Here is a 20,784-nt window from a genome sequence, read left to right on the forward strand (position 1 = left end):
GTGCCACTTCTAGTTTTCTGGTGGCTTATTGGAGATAAGAGTCTCACAGACTCTCATGCCCAAGCTGGCTTTGAACTGCAATCCTCAGATCTCAGCCTCCTAGGTAGCTAAGTTTTCAGGCTTGAGCCAATGGTGAATGGCTGGTTCCATTACATTTATGACTGTATTCACACCATTCCTCTCTCCATCCTTGTTTTTATCTGAAGAAGTCCCATTAGAATTAAAAAAGAGTATCTCCATTTCCTCTCAGAGTCAACAATCGAACAGTATATTATTATCCTGTGCATAAGGAGAACAAAATATGCTGGAGAAGGAATTTTCCTACTCCAAGTTGAGGATATGTCACAGCATTTTGTCCCAACTGAGTGATGTCTGTGCTTTCTCTTTTCTATGTCTTGGAGTTTTACCTCTTGCCTTCCTAGATTCACTGAAATAGAATTATACTTCAAACACTATGTAAATCAAAACTCAACATTTGACTTGATGGAACTAGGCTACCTGCCAAGTTTACTTTCATTCTGGTTTCTACTAGCTGTCCTAATATAGTACGTGAATAAGTCTTCTAGGCTTAAAAATAATTAGATTACCAAGAGGAATTTGATGAAGGATTTGTGCTTTGCAGGCAAACTAAACACAAGTTCCATAGAAACTAGGAAAATACAGTTGTTTTGTGAGCTGAACTCAAATCTGAACATGGTGATGCCTAGGCAACCTGGTCCTTCTGTTTATGGATAGAACCTCTTAAAACTCTGCTATATTGAACTGAAATGCCTTTGTACAATAGCCTATTATTAAATGCAGAAACTGGATTTTTTTATCCTGAAGAGAACAGTAGCACTTAGGGGATTTTTAAACAGAAGATATTTTTCTTATGTTACCCCTCCTGCATTTTATCTTTAGTTTTCATCTCTCATTCTATGCTCTACATCTGTAGACCTGCTTAAAATGGCCCAGGTGTGACTAAGTCCTTGCCTGGAATGTTAGCCATTTCTTCTCGCAGTGTTCCTAAGAGGAGAGCTATGTATTATGCTGCAGATACAAAGTCATGCTCCTCCTAAGGAAGGCTTCTCTGCATTGCCATAGTACAGACACTTTGCTGATGTGCCTGGGTCTGGAATGGGCTAATTCTGTCATGTCTCCCAGGGTGTCTGGGCCCCAAAACCTAGCAATCAGGAAACAGTAGGACATAGTACAGGAGAGCAAATCTAATTTTCAGCTCTTTGGTGAGTTCTAAGTCAATGAGGAGCCAAGCTGAGATAAGAAATTAAATTATGTTGTGAGCTCACCTCTTCAAAATTGCTGGTATCTCCCTTTTTTATTTAGAAAATATATGTTAAAATACAAATAGTTAGATTTTGCTCTTGAAATGTTGGCAGGTGAGGAAGACATCCTGACACCACTCGGGCAGGATAGAATTGTTCCAAGGTACCTTGTGTTTCAATTCTTTTTAATGTATCTTGAGTTCAAGAAACGAAGGAAATATCCAGAAATTCCAAATACCTTCTAGAAAATATAATCATGTATATTGAGTCAGGTGCACACTGCATATCTGTAGAAGATTTTCTGACAAATCAAGAATATTATTTAGTGACACTATGGCTCAAGTGGTAGAGTGCTCACCTTGAGCTGAAGAGCTCAAGGACAGCACCTACGCCCAGAGGTCAAGCCCCATGACCAACAAAAAATAAGAGAGAAAGAGAATATTATCTTACTCTTATGTTAATAAAATTCAAGTGCTTAGATGTGATAGCTTATGTAGCCACAACAACCCAAAGACTAGCTTGAGCTCTTTCCTTATTTCCTGTGACTCCAAGATGCTGACTACAGGAGACTCTGGAGTAAGTGAATTGCAGAACTAGATTACTCTTTGCTTATAGCCTTAAATGAGAAATTTATTCACTGGAGAATAGTAAACAATTCAGAAAATATAGCTGACCATTAAAATCCTATTTATCAAATATCCACTTCATGCCACATATTGTTATCAATGGGAGTAATAATATGATTTTAGAAACCTAAATTTTGGGGCTGGGAAGGTGGCTCAGTGGTAGAGTGTTTGCTTTGCATCCCTGAGGCCCTGGGTTCGATTCCTCAGCACCACATAAGCAAAAAGAAAAAAGCCAGAAGTGATGCTGTGGCTCAAGTGGTAGAGCTCTATCCTTGAGCTGAAGAGCTGAGGGACAGTGCCCAGGCCCAGCATTCAGGCCCCACAACCGGACCCCCCCAAAAAAAAAGAAACCTAAATTTCATGTTTCTGTTCTTTTTTTCTTCTGATATAATTCTGAATAATAAGCATATTTAAACTGGGATATGTAAGTTAAAAAACCACAAAATATATTTTAGAGTGAGTAATTTGGAGGAAAATTAAGATGAGAAAAATGAGATTGAGAATGTGAGTAGAAGGAAAAATCAGCTACAGTGGTCAGGAAATCTCTCTCTTTTGATGAATTAGCATTTGAAATGATTAGTGAGTAGTGAGAAGAGTTAATCCTGTGACAATAAGAACAAGGAACATGTCAGACATACGCAGAGCAAGTTGGGAAGTTCAGTAGGAACTTATGGTAAGCAGGCACTAAAAGTCACAGGGTCCTCAGAGTATATGGTTAGGCATTTCAAGTTATATTGGGGGCAATGGGGTACCTTAACAGGGGTGGAGCAGAAAAATGATGGGCTATCAGTGCAAAGCATGGACATGAAAATAATAGAAAACTATTGGAAAGAATGAGAGTAATGATGGGAAAATGCATAGAAAAGCATTGGAGGGTGTGGAGAACGATTGCTCTGGTTTGGGTGAGGATAACGGATTGTGAGAGGTGGTAGTTGGTCAAGTGTGTAAGTGCATTGATTTAACACGACCAATGCATGAGATTGTGTGTGCATCAGTTGGAAGCACTCAAAGCTTCCGTGTATGAAATCTTGTCCCAAGCATAGGAGATTGTCATTTTGTGATCCAGTTGCTTTTCTTTGCTGACACCAAAGAGTTCTCAGGGATTCCACAGCCCATGCTTTCTTCTAGTGTTACTGTAAACCTGAAAGCTGAGAGGAGGAGATCAAGGGTTGCAGAATTCTGATTGCTCTCCTCTATTAATATAGCGTGCCCCGGAGTTCACCCCTGCTGTGAGTTCTTCATGCATCAGTGAAAGTTAACACCACATGTCCATCTTTGAAGCACAGGAACTATTCCCTTCCAGACTACTCTAGGATTTTGAAATCTAGAGCTTTTCTGAAGTAGGATAAACTGGAGAATACCTATGGGAGCTCAAAATTAGAAGGACACAGTATTAAAAAAAAATCATTGTGAAACACTGAGCTATATGAGATTGTATAGAACTCACATACTGACAGCACATGTTTCTCTTCCAATGGTGGAGATGAAGCATGCCACCAATTACAAAGTGGCTTTGAGAGCCAATTTCCTGCTGCTAGCCCTGTCACCAAAATTGCTAGTTGGCTGTATCACTTAACTTATTTTAAGAGATGCTGGTTCTTGAATTCTAAGCCTACAATCCATTGTCTACAACTGAGACCCTGCCTGTTTTTGTCCCCCACCCCCACCCCTCGCCCCTTATACGTGATTCTCTTTACCTCTAACTTCCTGAGGCCACCCTGAGTCACCCTGAATCACCTTGACTCACTTGATCTCCTCAAAGACTACTTTTCTTTCAAGATTTTATTCATATTTCCTTCCTGCTCCTTCTGTCAGACACAAGGTTAAACAGCCACCATCAAAAGTAAAGCTTAAGGAATGAAAAGAAAATGAGAAAGTTTTTGTTATTAAGTCCCAGCAATGTGTAGTAATGTGTAAAAGGCTTTTTTAAAGTGTGAGCTATAAAGTTATGTCAATGTCTTTGAGATTTCCATTTGCATGGAGCATCATTACTGGAGAATGGAGAAAAGGATCTTACCCTATGTCAAAAAGCATGTTACGTTTTCCCAGGATTTCTCTCACAATGTCAATTTATTTAAAAATGTCAGTTGTTTTTGTATTGAGGTTGGAGAATTGGTGTCCCATACCTAAGGAAAACTGTCCTAAGAAATTAAATCACATTGTATTATGCTTTTTATAATTATTTGCCCATACGTGCATTACTTTCTGCCTAAGACCAATAAAAGCAGATTCCTCCAAATTAGATGAGAAATATTAAAGCTAGAATGAATTTTTGAGATCAAAACTGAGTAACAGTTTGAAAATGAGTGATCTGTGTATTTGCTCATTATGTGTTTGAATTACAGAGGTCAAATGAATGTTGCTTTAATCTTTAAGGAGCCAGGTCAAATAGAAAGATTAATATGACCAAAGTGATTTCAATCTAGTCCACGTTACATTTTGGCTGCTCTGATTTGGGCAGAGGACGTTGACATTAGGGCACTGAGAAGATGGCTTGCAAAAAACTTGAGGCATACGTTTCAAGAGTGGAATGAATACAAAAATAGTTACATAGACAATTGGCTTTACTTGTCATCGAAGCCCTTTGATTTTGTAGGAAAATTACTCATTTTTTCTAAAACACGATTGTTCATTAGTTACTCTAATATGGGAAATGTAAGACACATTTTGCCAAGATTCAACAAATATTTATAAAATTAGTGAATTTATTTTAGAAAACATTTCACAAATTAAAAAATCTTATGTAACTAAGATAGGGATATCACTCCTTCAGTTAATTTCTTCATAAAAGTCGGAAATATTCTATGAAAAACAGTAAGATTATTATGTTTCTCCTCTACTTAGCAAAGTATTTAAAAATACTTATAAAGGTAGGGGCTGGGTTTGATCCCTAGCATCACAAAAAAAATAGTAGGAATTATAAACCATAAGTAAGCTGTGTGTATGGTTAAAAAGAAAATATTTTAACAAATTGGGATGTGTTCCTAGTTCCAGAGCCATATCGCTATCTATTCTGGCTACTAGGTAGAAATACCAGCCTCCTCAACACCTGACATAGCGGTGTCTTCACCCAAGTAGTCTTCTCTAAGGGCTAATAGAGATTAGCATCCCCTGAAAAAATGACAACTCTTGAATTGTATCAATATTCTGCAAGAAGGAAGACCTTATATCCTAAGTATGCAGAGACATTTGGGCATTCTAAGAAAATTTTCAGTATTAAGGTGTTTTTTTTTTTTAAGCCAAGGGCGATGTTTGCTTTGAGACAGATGGTTCTCACACCCTAATCGTTTTACTGCTCTCTGCCAGATCCTTTGAGTACTATACAAGAATACAGAGGAAACCGATAAATCATTTCCCCTCAGGTACCATAGCATAGCAGAGAGAGCAGGGCATTGTGAAACCAGCTGTCTTTTAACTGAGGCACTAACAAGGAAAGTGAGTGAACTTCTATAAATCCTACTTTCTCTGGGCTTCAGTTTCCTTATCTGTAGATGAAGACCATTGGACTTCTATATTTAAGCTCTTGCTGAGCTTTGTGATATCTTTGTATTTTTTTCTGACTTTTTTTTCTAAATGCTCACATACTACATTATTTAAGGTATATTTCCTTGTAGGCTTTTCCTCCCCGTCTCTGTCTGTTTCAATATATGGGATAGGAGGATACTGACTAAGTCCGAGGGGAAGGAGGAGGAAGAAAATTAGCTACAGGAAGAGTTTATATCCCTGTCTACAAGAAAACTTAAATATAGATACCACTGCTTTCAAAGGAATGGTTTATGTCCAAACAGTATTTTCCAGACAAGCTCTGGACGTTTTTGCCAACAGAATTAACTTTAAACTGAAGTCTGTAGACAGTTAAGCAAGAGTCACCACTGGGAGCAGCTGGGAGTAGACAAGGCGAGTTACTTATAAGGTACTGTTTTTTACCAATTGAAATCTTCAGGGTTGCTTTGTTTGCGGGGAGACAGGTCTTCTGTGGTCTTTTGGCTGTCTTTTTCTCTCAGCCTACTGTGACTTTGAGAGGAACTCTTTAAAATATTTTAGCTTTGTAGCTGTGTGGTTTGGGGGGCTGACAATCCAAGCAATTTGTTTTGTTTTGTTATCAGGAACTAGATGATTGGGTTTTTTTTCATTTTATTTTAAAGCTCCACTGTTCAGATTTTTATGCCTTTGTTACATCTTGTCCCACCCTCCCCTCCATGGTTTGTGTGTTCTATTGTTTGTGTTGGATAAACAGAGATATGCTTAAACATTACAGGGTTCTCAACTGAGGGGGAGGGAACTAATGCATCTTTGACTGGAAGTATAGAATCGATATAGAGCCAATCAGATAAGGCGAGGACCAGGAGAGGACAAGCCCAGGCACTTTCACTGATTCACTCTGGCTCAGTAACCATTTTGTGGCTGGGTAGTTTTAGATGACCTTAATTTTTTTTTTTCTAATTTAGATGGTGACCTGGAAATTTTTTTTTTGAATTAAGGTTTTACCCTGTGGTGTTTGCATCTATGTTTAACTGTTAGATTTTTAACCCTTTCTTTGCTTCTGAAGCAGAGAAAATAAGTGTTATTTGGGTTACACTCATGCACTTTAGAGTGGAAGCATTGCTAAAATAAAAGGGTAACATTTGTAATTAGATTTCAAGTCATGGAGCTATGGAAGGGCTACCAGAGCAGAAGATGGGAGATCGTCTGAAATAGACTTGTTGAGGTCAGAAAACACCCTGTGAGCCCCTTCTTAAGGTATCACTCTTTTCCCAGGGGCCTGGCTCACAAATATAATAATATTTGATACTGAGTCTATTAACAAGCAATGGAGACAAGAGTTTCTGCCTATGTGAACTTCCTGGGAAACAAAGTTTACAACTTTACCAATGAAAATCCCAAAGGGCTTTGGAAGAATTTAATAAGTTTTGGATAATCATTTTTCTGAATGCCACTGCATATTTAGATTCCTCTCTGGAAGGGACAAGATATGATTTGATGTTTTATGAATGGTTGAACATGCTCATCGGTACAGATTATATATAATATTTTGTCTCTAATGAGACAACGCTCTGGGTCCATCTTGTAGTGTGGGAGACAATTAGCTCTTATGTTAACAGGTCACATGACCACTGTAGTTTTTAAATTCTTATTTCATAGGACTTTTTTTTTTCTTCTCTGCATTCCCACTCCTAACAGAAATGAGTAAGTACTTACCCTTGGATAGTTTGTATTCCTCTAATGGCTCCCAGACACTCATGTAAAACCATTATTATTTTGTGTTGTAAGCATAAAAACTGGGGAGGAAACCTCAACTTATAAAGAAGTAAAGATGGAACCAGAGGCACTGACTTTATCTGAGGCTCAACAGAGTCTCTTATGAGAAAAGGGCATAGACACAGCAACATCTATTTTGGGCGCTCAGGAGACTTTTGGCTTGTGCCCAAGCCCTTAGTTGTGCTCTGTGGTAGAGGTTGCCATGGAAGTGGGTGAGGAATATGTAACACGTGTCTGCAGCAGATACAGAAAGTGCTGTTTGTTCCCTTTTTAATGAAGTTCCTGGAGGTGTATGTCCAGGAATCAGTACTATCTGAGTCCTCAGGGACAGATATAGCATTAATCAAACACTAGGGATTTATTTTAGTCCCTTTCATATATATGCTGTTCACATGTGTGTGAAGTTGGGAAGTAGCATAATAGGTATTGTAGAAAAGAAAGAAAAGGTAAGATACATTCTTAATTTTTGAAGTTCTTCTATATGGAGATCCTGCTTTAATGAACTAAATTGAATAAATCAAGGCTAATTTTCTCAATGATCTTCAGAACAGTATTCAAACTTACTTGCAAATTCTTTGAAAAGTACTTACAAAGCAGTTTTCTCAACTATGTATTTTAACTTGTGTAGCACAATGTATGATAATATGATTTTTTTATCTGACAATATTTTTACATTGAGCTTTTCAGAAGGAAAACAGCCCACTGGTTTCTCAATAGTCTTGATAATTATGGGAATGGCTTTTATTAATTTAACTTGATGCAAGAAAGAAAAATGGATATATTAGATTGAGATATGAAGCTACAAACTGAGTCTGGGACAATTTTAACTAGAATCGGGTGTTGATGAGAATCCTTTGTTAATCATACACCTTCATTGAGAAGAGTAACTTAGAAGCCCTTCAAAAAAATTGTTTTGCTTATGCTGAAGTTTGAACTTGTTTGCTCACTGCTGCTGGTGATCTAACTCTTGAGGCATGCCTCCAGCCCAGCTCTTTGCTGATTATTTTTGGAAATGGAATCTAGAAGACTTTTCAGCCTGCCTTATCTTGAACCTTATTCCTGAGTAGTGAAGATTATAGAAGTGAGCCAGTGGTATCTTCTCTTCCCCCCAATGTTTGAGAAAAGTTTTACATATTCACTGTAGAAACTTTTCTTGAGTGTTAAGGCATCTTGTGGTATGTATGACACACTGCTCTGTTGAAACAATGAATTAAACACAGTCACAATTTTGTCTGCAGCTATGAGCCAAACCCTGAAGACTAGATATATTTGGAAGCTTTTTCTATAAAGCTGTCTAGAAACTTTGTGGGCTTTGGCTCCCTACTTTGTTCATGGAATAACTTGTTTTAAATAAAATGTTATTTTGATGGAAGCACACATCCCTTAAATACCAAATATACAGTTTTAAGTCAGCATTAAAAAGCTTTTTTTGAGTGAATTTCCTATATTCGTTAATATTTCATTTTCACATTTACAGTTAAATAAGAAATTTGAGGATGCATGCTTAGTACCAAACACCCAAACTTTGATTTCTTGAAAATTCAAAACCTTTATGAGTACATACTTAGAAAGACTTCAACTTTCAAAAAACGGAAAAGGATGTAACCAGTTAAATAAATGAAAGCATGTTGACACCCACTGATATTACGTTGCAAGTCTTCTTGTCATCTCTGGGATTAGAGCTGTTAATGCAGCTGGAGCTCAGATCTCAGCCCCTTGTAGAAGTCAGTGAGCCAGATGTTCATACAGCTGCCCAGGTTACTTACCAGTGGAGAACACAGCCAGAGCAGAGGCACTTTTGAAATTTCTGAGGTTGCAACGTTATTTTCCCATAAAAGTCCACATTTAGTTGACATTCAACTATAATCTCTCAGAAAAGAAAAGATGCTTAATTTTGACCTGTGTATGTCCAAATGTACTTCTCTTGGCAAAGGTACTAATTTAGAGCTTCCAGGCAAATTTAAGTGGTGATGTAGTCAAAACCAAGATTCATTTTCTAGAACCTAGTTTGTTGAATGAATCTAAGTGTCGAAACTTAAGGAAATTAGTAAATAACATGGTGCCCAAGCTACTATGTTTTATATTATACTATGTGAGTTTACTTAGTTTACTATGCGGACATGCTAAAGCACTTCTATTTAATGAATTATAAAATTGGTATTAGCAAATAGTGAGCTGAAATTCTGAATCTCTATGAAATGAAGAGATCGGAAATCTATAGCCATAGTTGAAAAAGTACAGTTGGAGTATAGGAAAGTGTATATTGTTCTCCTGTACATCTTTTCCCCTATTTTGTTCCACTGGCAGCACCTCAAAGGACAGAACAGTACAGAGCTGTCTATTATTTCATTCTGTGCTGTCCTGTGCATACTGGAACATGTCTCACATTGCTGGGATCCCCATTGTTTCAGTGTTTGGGTTTTTCTTTTGTGAATAAAACTAGGATAAATATTCTACATATGATTGTTTTCCTTTTCTTTTATTTCGAAGCTGTTGGGATGGAAATGAAAAACCCTTGGACTCTTTTGGGGTGTTTTTCGGAGAAGTAAGTCAAAATATTAGCCATTTAGAAACTAGACTTCGAAGGTTTCTGTCTAATTTCTGTATTCTACCCAAAGAAGCAATGGCTGGTTGAGAAATTCATTCTGGGCAGGAAGTGAAAGCATAGTTTCCTGTGTCTGAGTAAGAGGTCAGCCATGTCCCCTGCTCCCTGAAAATCCCCAGGGAACTGAAGTGTTCTCATACTAGAGAGAGAAGGCAAGATTCCATGCCAGAAGCCTTTCCTACCCAAGGAGTGATAAACATATAATAGCTATGAGAACATTTTTAAATAGCTGTCATGTTGTTAACGAATATTTGCTAAAGCATTTCCTGAGCCACTGGTGTTTATGGAACTTTTAAACAAAATGTTTATAGAGATAGATCCTGGATTTGCTTCAGGAATGATGTCCTTTTTACTTGTACCTTTGTTTTTCTTTATGGCACAACTGATGTTTGGGCCTCTGCTACACCAAACAAACAAGACAACGCTCAACTTTTTCTACTACATTGCTGTCTTCCTAGTGCCAAAAAGTGTTCGGTGTTCTGTTTCTGCCTCTTCATCTCCCACTGACTCCATAATCATGTGCAGTTTGAAGTCAATTTTTTTCAACAATACTGATAATGTCACAAGAAGATTGCTATTGATGGCTGAAGCAACAAATCAGCATTTGATGTTTATCCTCATCATCTGTTTTTAGCTGTTTTGGCAAGCTCTTCTCCAGAGAAACTAACCACAATCCATGATTCCTCTCTGCTCTAGGTACAGCTTCCTTCCCTATAGTTTGTGCTGATACTGGGGCTAGAAGTCAAGGCCTGGGCACTGTCCCTTAGCTCTTTCCCTCAAAGCTGGCACTCTACCACGTGAGCCACAATTATACTTTCAGCTTTTTACTGATTAATTGGAATCTCATGGACTTTTCTTGGCTGGGCAGTTCTAAATCATGATCTTCAGATCTCAGCTTCCTTTTGAGGCACAGCTTTATCTCATCTCAGTCTTACCAGCCAAGCAGGGAAGTGGGCTGGATGTCAGCTCCACAAGGCCTGCATAACCTCAGGCAATTGCCTCAGAAGCCAGCACATCTGTGCAAAGATGACCCAAGTGCTAGTGTGTCTACCTTGTCTTTCCCTCTGGCAAACCAGCCCTTCAACTTTCTTGTTGTTGCACACTAGGAACCAAACCAAGAAGGTTAGTGACTATATTCTTGACATATTTTTTCCTCTTCATTCACATGACCATCATCTTGCTCAGTATTTAGTTACTTCTCAGCCTCTTAATCTTCATTCCCTCCTTTTCCATTTCACTCATCTTCCACAGGTTTAGCTATTTAAAGATCAGATGACAGATAACCAATGAATTCTTAGAAGTAGATAAGAAGAAATGATTTGAGGCACATCTGTGATATGTTTACACACACTGCCCTATATGAGTTAGTGAATCTTTCTGAGCTTGTTTTCTTTTTTTTTTTGTCGGTCATGGGGCTTGAACTCTGGGCCTGGGCGCTGTCCCTCAGCTCTTCAGCTCAAGGCGAGCGCTCTACCACTTGAGCTACAGCACCCCTTCTGGTTTTCTGGTGGTTTATTGGAGATAGGAGTCTCACGGTCTCTCCTGCCCGGGCTGGCTTTGAACCGCAATCCTCAGATCTCAGCCTCCTGAGTAGCTAGGATTACAGGCGTGAGCCACCAGCGCCCGGCTTTCTGAGCTTGTTTTCTAAGATAAAATAATACTGGCTTACATGTATGCAACCCTCCTATGTACCCACCGTCTGGGTACCTTTCATGAATTTGTTCCTTCCACAATCAAAAGAGCTTATATTATTTTCAGACAAAGGCATCTCTCTTCTTCCTACATACACATAGTTTTTTATAAGAAAGAAAAGCAAGAAAATGGAGTCTTTCTTCTTTTTAACCACTACAAACTACAAGATACAAATTCATATTTATGTAGTATGTGTTTATTCTCTCTGCTCTGGAAGTGCTGGGGTTTGAACCTAGATACTCACACTTGCTTGGCTTGCTTCCTCATTTGGAACTCTTCAACTTGACCTATGTGTCCAGCCCAGCTTTTTGCTGGAGGAAGAGTCTGACCAGCTGGCCAGACACCAGATCAGAGACCCTTGAGTCTCCTCCTCCTGAGTGTCTAGGATTACATGTATGAGCCACTGCTGCCTAGATGCCTGCAATTTTCTTTTCTGATTCTTTATGACTCGATCTTAGACAAGACAAACAAGTAGAACAGCAGTAACCTGTCCTAGGCTTTTAGATACCAGACTACTGCATGGATTTATAAATCCAAAGAAATAGAAGGACACAGTCCTTATGTCCTTCTTTGGATTTATAAATCCAAAGAAATAGAAGGACACAGTCGTCGTGTCCTTCTATTTATAAATTTATAAATCCATGAAGCATGGTCAGATTTAAGTTGAAAGTCAATTCAAAGTAATAAACAAAGGTGTTCAGATACATACCAGAAATGTTGCTGTATTATCCTGGAGTCATAAGTTAATTGAACTTTTCTGAAGTGACACCTATCTTTCACAAGGGATACACTGACCATTTGTTCTGGTACACCTATGGGTTTTTGAAGGCTATTGTTATTGTCTCTCTAGTACTTTTTCTCAGAGACTACTGAGATTATTTCTGTTCAAAGATTTGGGCTCTTTCATTGAAAGAAAAAAAGGAATGGAGAGAGAGAGAATGAGAGAGTGAGTCTTGTGTCTTTTTTCCATTTCCTTAATCGACTCATTAATTACTCACAATGCAATTTGTATAATCATAGAACAGGGGAGATAAATGGAGCATTAAGACCACTTATTTCAACTAACCAAAGCTGTCCCAACTAACTGAAGTAACTTACCAGCCACCATTCAGCAAGTTGCCAACATGTGTCTTCTTTTAGAACCTAGTATTCATGATGTTAGGTGAGGTGAACCCCAAGATAAGGATTCAAATGTTTTTTTCTTTCTTACTATTGCTTCTAACATATTAATAAGATGATTTTTTTTGTTGCTTTGTATGTCCCTCCCCCACGGTATAATCCCTGCTTTCACTGTATTTGATGTTGGTATAATTTGTGGAGGGGAAGGGAAAAAACATATGGTTTAAATAGGGATACAGGTGGATCCATTGCAAAAATGAGATGTACAAGATGCTATGTCGAAAAACGAACTTTATAACTTTGGCAGGGGGGTGTGGGAGATGGGAAGGGGAAACAAAGGAGGAGGCAACAATGCTTGATAAGAAATGTACTTACTACCTTGCCTATAATCCTAGATGTCATATGTAGGAGTGGAATAGTTCTGTTTAAAAGCTCATCCCTTTCTATATTCTCTTCCGCTGTGACATTCATGGGATCCAAAGCTGAAAACCAATCTAAGAGCAAAGGGACCTGTGAATTACTTTGGGTTTAGAGGACAGGAAGGCTACAAAACCCAATAGTCCTGAATGCTGGCAGGTTATTAGCAATGGAAACTAAAGAGACACATTCAGAACTGCCCCAGAGGGGAGCAGAAGGGACAGGGAGAAAGCCAGACCTAGGGAAGCCCAGGCGTCAGGACTGGGAGTCCTCCAAACCCCAGGATCTGTAGACATAAGCCAGGATTAGACAAAGATGAGGAAGTCACCATTTCAGAAATGCCTCTGTGTTTCCAGGATGAGGACTGTGATCTAAATCCCCTCTTTCAGAACATGGATCCCTGAATGTTTCTGACATTAGATGCTGCCTACGAAATTGGGGACCGTAGATAAAGTTGCAGTTAGCTGACAGTGAAAAAGAATAAGGAACTCAAATTGAATATACTTAGTTTTGTAGACTAACAGCTATTCTTTTAATATAATATCATTTTTAAGTATAAACAATTTCATTTGGCAGTCTATTTTACTATCAAATTATGATATCAAAATAATAGGCTATAATAATTTTTCTTTTTCATGTAGCTAGGATTTGAACTCAGGAGGCAGGTGCTTCTACTGCTGAACCATGCATCCAGCCTTGATTTTTGCTGATTATTGTGAGATTGGGTCTCAAGTCCTTCACGAGAGTGTACTTGGGTGCCTACCTTACATGTTCCTTTGTAGTTACCATAACAGATGAACATCATCAGCTCTTGTTGAAGGGATCTAGCAAATTTTCCTTTTAAGCTGGCCTCAAACCTCAATCTACTCAACTTTAGCCTCCCAAGTAGCTTTAAAAAGAAAAGAAAGGTAACTTTCTAGAAGAATCTTTACTTTAGATAGCTTATTAGTGCTTCAAATTTTAATTAAAATTAAAAAATAATTATTTAATTTTAATTCAATTTTTTATTTTTATTTCCTCCAAAATCTGGTCTTTCAGGACCATAAATATCTATTATCTTTCTTGTTCCCTGACATTTTAAATAATGTAGGAAAACACTAAAATTGTTTTGCTTGACTGGAAATGCCCTGTAAAATGAGACTATACTGATGATAAATTATTTCAATCCAATTTCTTTTTTTTTTTTTTTGTTGGTCATGGGGCTTGAACTCTGGGCCTGGGTGCTGTCCCTCAGCTCTTTAGATCAAGGCGAGCATTCTACCACTTGAGCTACAGCACCACTTCCTTCAATCCAATTTCTTAAAGCCCAGTTAAACTGCCTATAATGTAACATCTGCCTCAAGAGCAGAAAGGAAAAACGATTCACATCTGGTCCTATGGCATAATGTATTTGGGTTCTGCTCATGGTTCTTAAAACTCTGGAAATCTCTGGAATAAAAGTAATTTTTGTATGCTAATAAGATGGCTGTTAAATAGGAGTCCCTAAGTAGCTTTAGAATAGGGCTGCTCTCCAGAAAAATCAACACATGATAAGAGAGTTGGAACATTCAGCATTCAGCATCTTCCCCATGAACACAGGGTCAGGAGAAGAACTGAGGCTGAGTTCATTGCTAATGGCCCCTGAGGAGATCAATCATTTCTATGTGATTGAATATCTCAATCTCAAACAAATAGGGTTAGAATTCTCAGTCGGTGGACACTTTCTTCTAGGTGCTGCAAGATACATCACCAGAGCTGGCTTAGAACCTCTGCAAAGATTCCAGGAAAGGTTTTTACTTAGCGAGTTGAGTCTTGTGGGTAATCAGTCAGCAAACTGGCATAAGTGCAAGGATAGGATTCTTAAAAGCATGGTGGTAAGCCAGAAATACGCTGGACGTTGACTACTAGATAGGAATGAAGACAGTAAAATCAAAAACGCAGCTTACAATAGGAGGACCAAAAAGGTTGAGCATAGATAAGAAGCTGAATTAGCACTGAAAACTAATAGAGAAAAGCAGATAATAGGTACTGGAGATCAGAGAGCGTCAGGTGTTCTGCTGGATTATTTCTGTTAGGGACTTGTGTAACCCATGGTAGACTTGTAGAAGCCTTTGAAGAATAGAGGAGTTAGTTTCAGCTACATAAGTGTTTTCCTGTCTAAATTGCTGCTAGAGGAGCAATGTTAAGAACACATTAAAATTCCCCTGAGAATGCTAATTTGACCATCAAAATGGCATATTCTCTTGCATGACTGCTGTATTATTGCATCTTCTTGCTGTAAGATGTAGGTAAATGTTTTATTTTTCATTGCTTAAGCTTCTGGTCTGTTTTGCAGACCTGTCCTCTCTCAATAAATCTGTATGAATGTCAGGTTCCTGTGCCTTGTACCTATAATCCTAGCTACACAAGAGGCTGAGATCTGAGAATCACATTTCAACACTAGCCCAAGCAGGGAAGTCCTTGACACTCTTAGTTTCAATTAACCATTAAAAAGCCAGAAGTGGAGCTGTTGCTCAAGTGGTACAGCACTAGCCATGAGCAAAAAAAAAATGTTCAGGCACAGTACACACACACACACACCTGTAAATAATTATATATAACCTGATGTGCTCCACACTTTGAGATGCATTACTTGAAGACATATAAATACCTTGAGAAATTTGACAACTCGCTACCTTATTTACAGAGGACCTCTTATACCTCATGTAATGGCCAAACCATTCTTTCCTATACCATTTATCTTGATTTGGGGCCATAAAAATGGTTCCCATAACTATCCTAGGTCAAAACATTGAGACTTTCAAGATGCAATTGAAAATCCAAAATTGATTATGTTTGGCTGTCTTTCATTTTATTGTAACTACAATTTTAAGGGCAATTTATTTTTGTTGAAATTTAGATCCCATCTGAGATATAAAAATAGTTTAAATATATACCTGAAAGGCAAGATTTTTATCTTTTCCATTCTTTCCTAAAGTGAAATTTTGTTCCTTCTAGTTTATGAGAGAATTGTTCTTTCAACTGTGAGCATCCAAGACAGCTGCAGATTCTGGATAGAAGTTACAAAGCAGCATTTGGGCTATTTACGGTGTCTCTTTTAGAACTAGGATCTGAGCTGAGACCAGACATCATCACATATGGGAAAGATTTACATTGCCTGAGTAGGCTTGAGTTTGATGTAGTGGAAATGGTATTTTCAAGCACTCCCGTTCTCCAGATTTTCCATGGCTACAGTATACACTCTTGTCTCTACTGAGAAAAATGTTAGCCTGGGGAATAGTGAATAAGCATTCTTCCAGGCACTGTAGCTGAGCCTTGTTTCCAGCCAAGTGTAATGTGACTATTTCACATATGATTTTGCTCTTCCTGAACCACATTGGAAAAAATGAAAACCTGGCCTGAAATAAATATAGCAGGCTTTTAATCGTTAACCAGTACACATTCGTTATTATTGTGGTTGGGAAGAACTACATAGCAAGTTTATGCAGTATATCTAGAATCCAGTGCTGGTCAAAATTCTGGTGTGTGTAACCCATCAAAAGAATGATTGATTAGAGAAAAGAAGAAAGTCTGTGGAGTAATACAGAAGGGCAATTGTCTGGAAAGGTAGGTAGGCTTACTACTAAATGTCCATATTTGGGAAATCTGTAGAGGCATCTTAATTTTCTTTTTCATCACGGTCTGATTTATCATCAGTGTGTTCACTGTTGGAAATTGTGCTGCTTTAACATGCTCAGGTAAGAGCAAGAAGACACATTTAAGGGTAAGGATGGAGCCTCTAAGATAAAATGTTGTTCTCTGCTAAATGATTAGGATTTGAGAAATGATCACGGAAAAGAAATCATATGTGTTAATTACTGTGGTAATCATGAATGATCTTCATTAAGTATGTCCAGTGTTCTGCTCTCCCAGCGCATTTCCTTGTGCCTTTAAAGTTACTCATGGTCACATTACTTGCTATAGAAATGAAAAATGAACAGACATGGCATGTCTGACTCCTAGGTAGAAGTTTCAGGTGTTTTTGTTCAAGGCATCATCTGTCTCTCCCTCCTTTCTGGGTTTCTGATCTCTATGAATGACTGTGATAAGATGGGCTTCTTCTAGACCCCCCAATAAATGGACAAGAGATATAAGTCAGAAATAATTTTACAGAAATGCGAGTATAGCATCATGATGAGTACAAATACAGGTATGAGGACAAAAACATTCCAATTTGTCTATGAAGTAGGCATTTCCCAAGTAAACGTGGAGATTATCAGTAATGTACAATTGTGCATTATATATCACTTAATAGAACTCAAAAATCAGTCCAATGAAAATCATTGCAAATGTTAGTTTCACTGTGAAATCAGATTTGGGTGACTAGGAACTACAAAAGGAGACTGAAAAGTGTGTGTTCATTTATATATAAAATGTAAAAATTATTTACGTAGTACACATCTGAAAATTGATCATGAGAGTGAATGAGATGGCTCTTCTTTCCCTTTTAATGCTTTTTATAATGAACTTAAAATAATTTTATAAATAAATAAATTTTATTTTATAAAATAAAACTTAGCAGCAGGGGCTGGGAAGGTGGCTCAGTGGTAGAGCGCTTGCCTTGCATGCATGAGGCCCTGGGTTCCATTCCTCAGCACCACATAAGCAAAAAGAAAAAAGCCGGAAGTGGCGCTGTGGCTCAAGTGGTAGAGCACTAGCCTTGATGTGAAGAGCTGAGGAACAGCACCCAGGCCCAGAGTTCAGGCCTCACGACCGGACTCCCCCCCCCACCCCACAAAAAAAAAAGTTAAAACTTGGCAGCATTCTCCAACTTAAAGATATCTACAATTCGACAGCTTTCAAAGCTGTATCTTGATAAAAAGACAATTATCAGTATTAAGAGAATTCAGTATATGCTAGTCTAGAAGGAGCATACTAAAATGGAGGACATGGAAAAATGGCATATTATTCCACAACATTATCTGTGTAAAACGCAGCAGCACTTGATCTACTCACATCCCAGACTATCTTAAGGAAATAGGGTCCAGGAACTTTAATTATTCTTAAAATCCAATGATCTGTTTTGAAGACTGTTAAAGTATCTTATAATTCTTAGTTTATTGGGAGTATTGCTTATAAGTCTTCCATTTCTTATCTTAAATTTGAATTCTTTCTCTTACATTTCTCTTATTCGTTTCTCTCTCTCTCTCTCTCTCTCTCTCTCTCTCTCTCTCTCTCTCTCTCTCTTTCTCTCTCTCTGCCTGAACTCTGGGCCTGGGCGCTGTCCCTCAGCTCTTCAGCTCAATGCTAGCGTCTACCACTTGAACCACAGCGTCACTTCCAGTTTTTTCCGCTTATGTGGTGCTAAGAAATTGAACGCAGGGCCTCATGCATGCAAGGCAAGCACTCTACCACTGAGCCACCTTCCCAGCCTCTCATTCATTTCTTTAAAAGTTTATGTTATATATTTCACCATGGTATTTCACACATACACATATGGTAGTTTAATCAGATTGACCCTCTTGCTTACTATAATTTTTCTATTCCTTTACTCCCTATTATTCAACAGCTTTTGATATAGTCAAAACTAGAAGCCTTTGTTGCAAAAGTAGCTTATATAAAAGCTTACATAAAATAATTTTGTTATTCCCTTGTGATGAGGATATTGAGAAAAAATTAAAGTATTAGCCATATGCTTTGACATAGCCTCTATGTCCATGCACCTCAATGGTATCTTGTGAACTCTCATGACCATTTCTGGGTAATTTCTAGAATGTTACTCATTAAGAAGTATTTCTGTCTTTCCTCTACAGATTATTTTTAATAAGTTTTTTATTGTGAAAATACTGTACAGAAGGGTTGCAAAGGTAATGAGTACATTTCTTATCAAGCATTGTTGCCTCCTCCTTTGTTTTCCCGTTAGGCAAAATGAACCCCAAGATAAGGACACAAATGGTTTTTTTTCTTTCTTACTATTGTTTCGAACGTATTTTTAAGGTGATTTTTTTTGTCGCTTTGTATGTTCCTCCCCCATGGTATAACCCGTTTTTGCTGTATTTGATGTTGGTATAATTTGGGGAGGGGAAGGGAAAAAACAAATTGTTTAAATAGGGATACAGGTGGACCCATTGCAACAATGAGATGTCGAAAAACGAATGTTATAACTTTGGCGGAGGGTGGGGGGTGAGTGTAGTCGTACAGATTATTTTTATATAAAATGTCATATTCCAAAGAGCTGGTGTGGTCCCTGTTTTAAAAAAGCGATGGTCTGGGGGCTAGGAAGGTGGCTCAGTGGTAGCTCGCTTGCCCTGCATACCTGAGGCCCTGGATTTGATTCCTCAGCACCACATAAGCAAAAAGGAAAAAGCCGAAAGTGACGCTGTGGCTCAAGTGGTAGAGTGCTAGCCTTGAGCTGAAGAGCTGAGGGACAGCACCCACGCCCAGAGTTCAGGCCCCACAACCGGACCTCCCCCCCCCCCGAAAAAAAAGCGATGGTCTGGTCTCATCCAGTTCATTTTGAATGATACACTTGAAGCTATCTGACCTCCTTGTTACTCACCACTGTAGTACATCAACAAATTGGATCTATCAAATAAAGTTGGATTTGTTTAAACTCCCTGCCATTATTTAATTCAGCTCAAAAACTATCTTGGGATGCACGACACCCATTATTTGTTTTTTGTATTGAAATAATGCTTGTTGAAACAGAAGAATGTTTTTCTTAGATCATAAATTAAAGGCAGGAAGACAGAGAGTTGACAGATATAAAAGAAGCACAATTAGCTCCCAGTTACACACCACTAATAAATTTTTAAGGAATGAAATCATGTTATCAGGATGTCTTAAATGTTGCAACATTCACCGTCCACTACCCTCCACTTGTAGGAACATGAAGTGGTACAGAATTTATTTGCTTTAAATTTGCCTAAATAGTAAAGTTAAGGTATATATTTAAGCCTAAAATATCCTTAAAATGTGTATTTCAAAAGAACTTGCAGTGCCAACCACTATAATATAACTATTAAGGAGGTTGAGATCTGGGATTAGAGGTACAAAGGCAAACTGGGGCACAATTCAGGGAGAGCCTAGTTCCAATTCACCAACAAGAAGCCAGAACTGGATACATGGCTCAAGTGATAGAGTGCAAGCTGTGAATGTGAATTTAAGCCCCAATGCCAAAACAAAAAGAAATTTGCAGCAGTAATTCAAATTGCTCATTTATGGTAACTTTCTGTGCTAAGGAACCCTTGGGCAAACAGCATCATGTATATACCTTGTCTCGAGATGCTAAAATTATTTTTCTTAGAAATGAATGTTTTGATTTCTAGTTGTGGTAAAATATCAGGACTAAAAGGTTACTAAGACCTCAAAACATAGCCCAGAAAAACATAAAAATAAGGTTAGTGGATATTTTAAGCCTTTATTTCCAACAGAAAATTCATGGGATGAGAATCCTTCCACTTTTAGTTATATTTATAAAGTCTGGAAAATTCTTCTAACATTTAAATTTTTAAAATCCTTAAAGGTTTTAATATGCTTATCCTTCATCGTATATCCTACTTTTATCTCACATAAAATATAGGAGGAATTTGTTTAGGATTATACCTGTCACAAAAGTAGAATGCTCACGTATATATTGAAAAGAAATATAAATAGTTCCTAAGTGTGTTTTCTCTGACAGTAATCTACTGTTCACTGAAACAGAAATGATGCCCAGAACATGCACATAAATTCTTTATGAAAATTTATGATTCATCCTAAGCATGTATACTGTAAGAATAAGGAATTGTGAAATGATGGGGGATAAAATAAGATGATTTCAAGGAGAATTTATCAGGGCTTCATC

The 20,784-nt window shown here is 37.9% G+C and overlaps 1 protein-coding gene across 2 annotated transcripts in view; it reads left to right on the top strand.

The window, feature by feature from the left end:
- The window catches only part of Arhgap24 (Rho GTPase activating protein 24), a 449,827-nt gene that overhangs the window by 265,027 nt on the left and 164,016 nt on the right, over positions 1-20,784 (top strand). Inside the window, exon 1 of one of the 2 annotated variants that reach the window (XM_013020204.1) lies at positions 5,531-5,801. The exons of the other annotated variant lie outside the window; for it this stretch is intronic. The gene's annotated coding sequence lies outside the window, so the exon portion shown is untranslated. Of the gene's footprint in view, positions 1-5,530; positions 5,802-20,784 lie in introns of those variants that run through there. 2 annotated transcript variants of the gene reach the window in all.

Source organism: Dipodomys ordii, unplaced genomic scaffold, assembly GCF_000151885.1.
Source record: "Dipodomys ordii isolate 6190 unplaced genomic scaffold, Dord_2.0 Scaffold49, whole genome shotgun sequence".
Lineage (NCBI taxonomy): Eukaryota > Metazoa > Chordata > Mammalia > Rodentia > Heteromyidae > Dipodomys > Dipodomys ordii.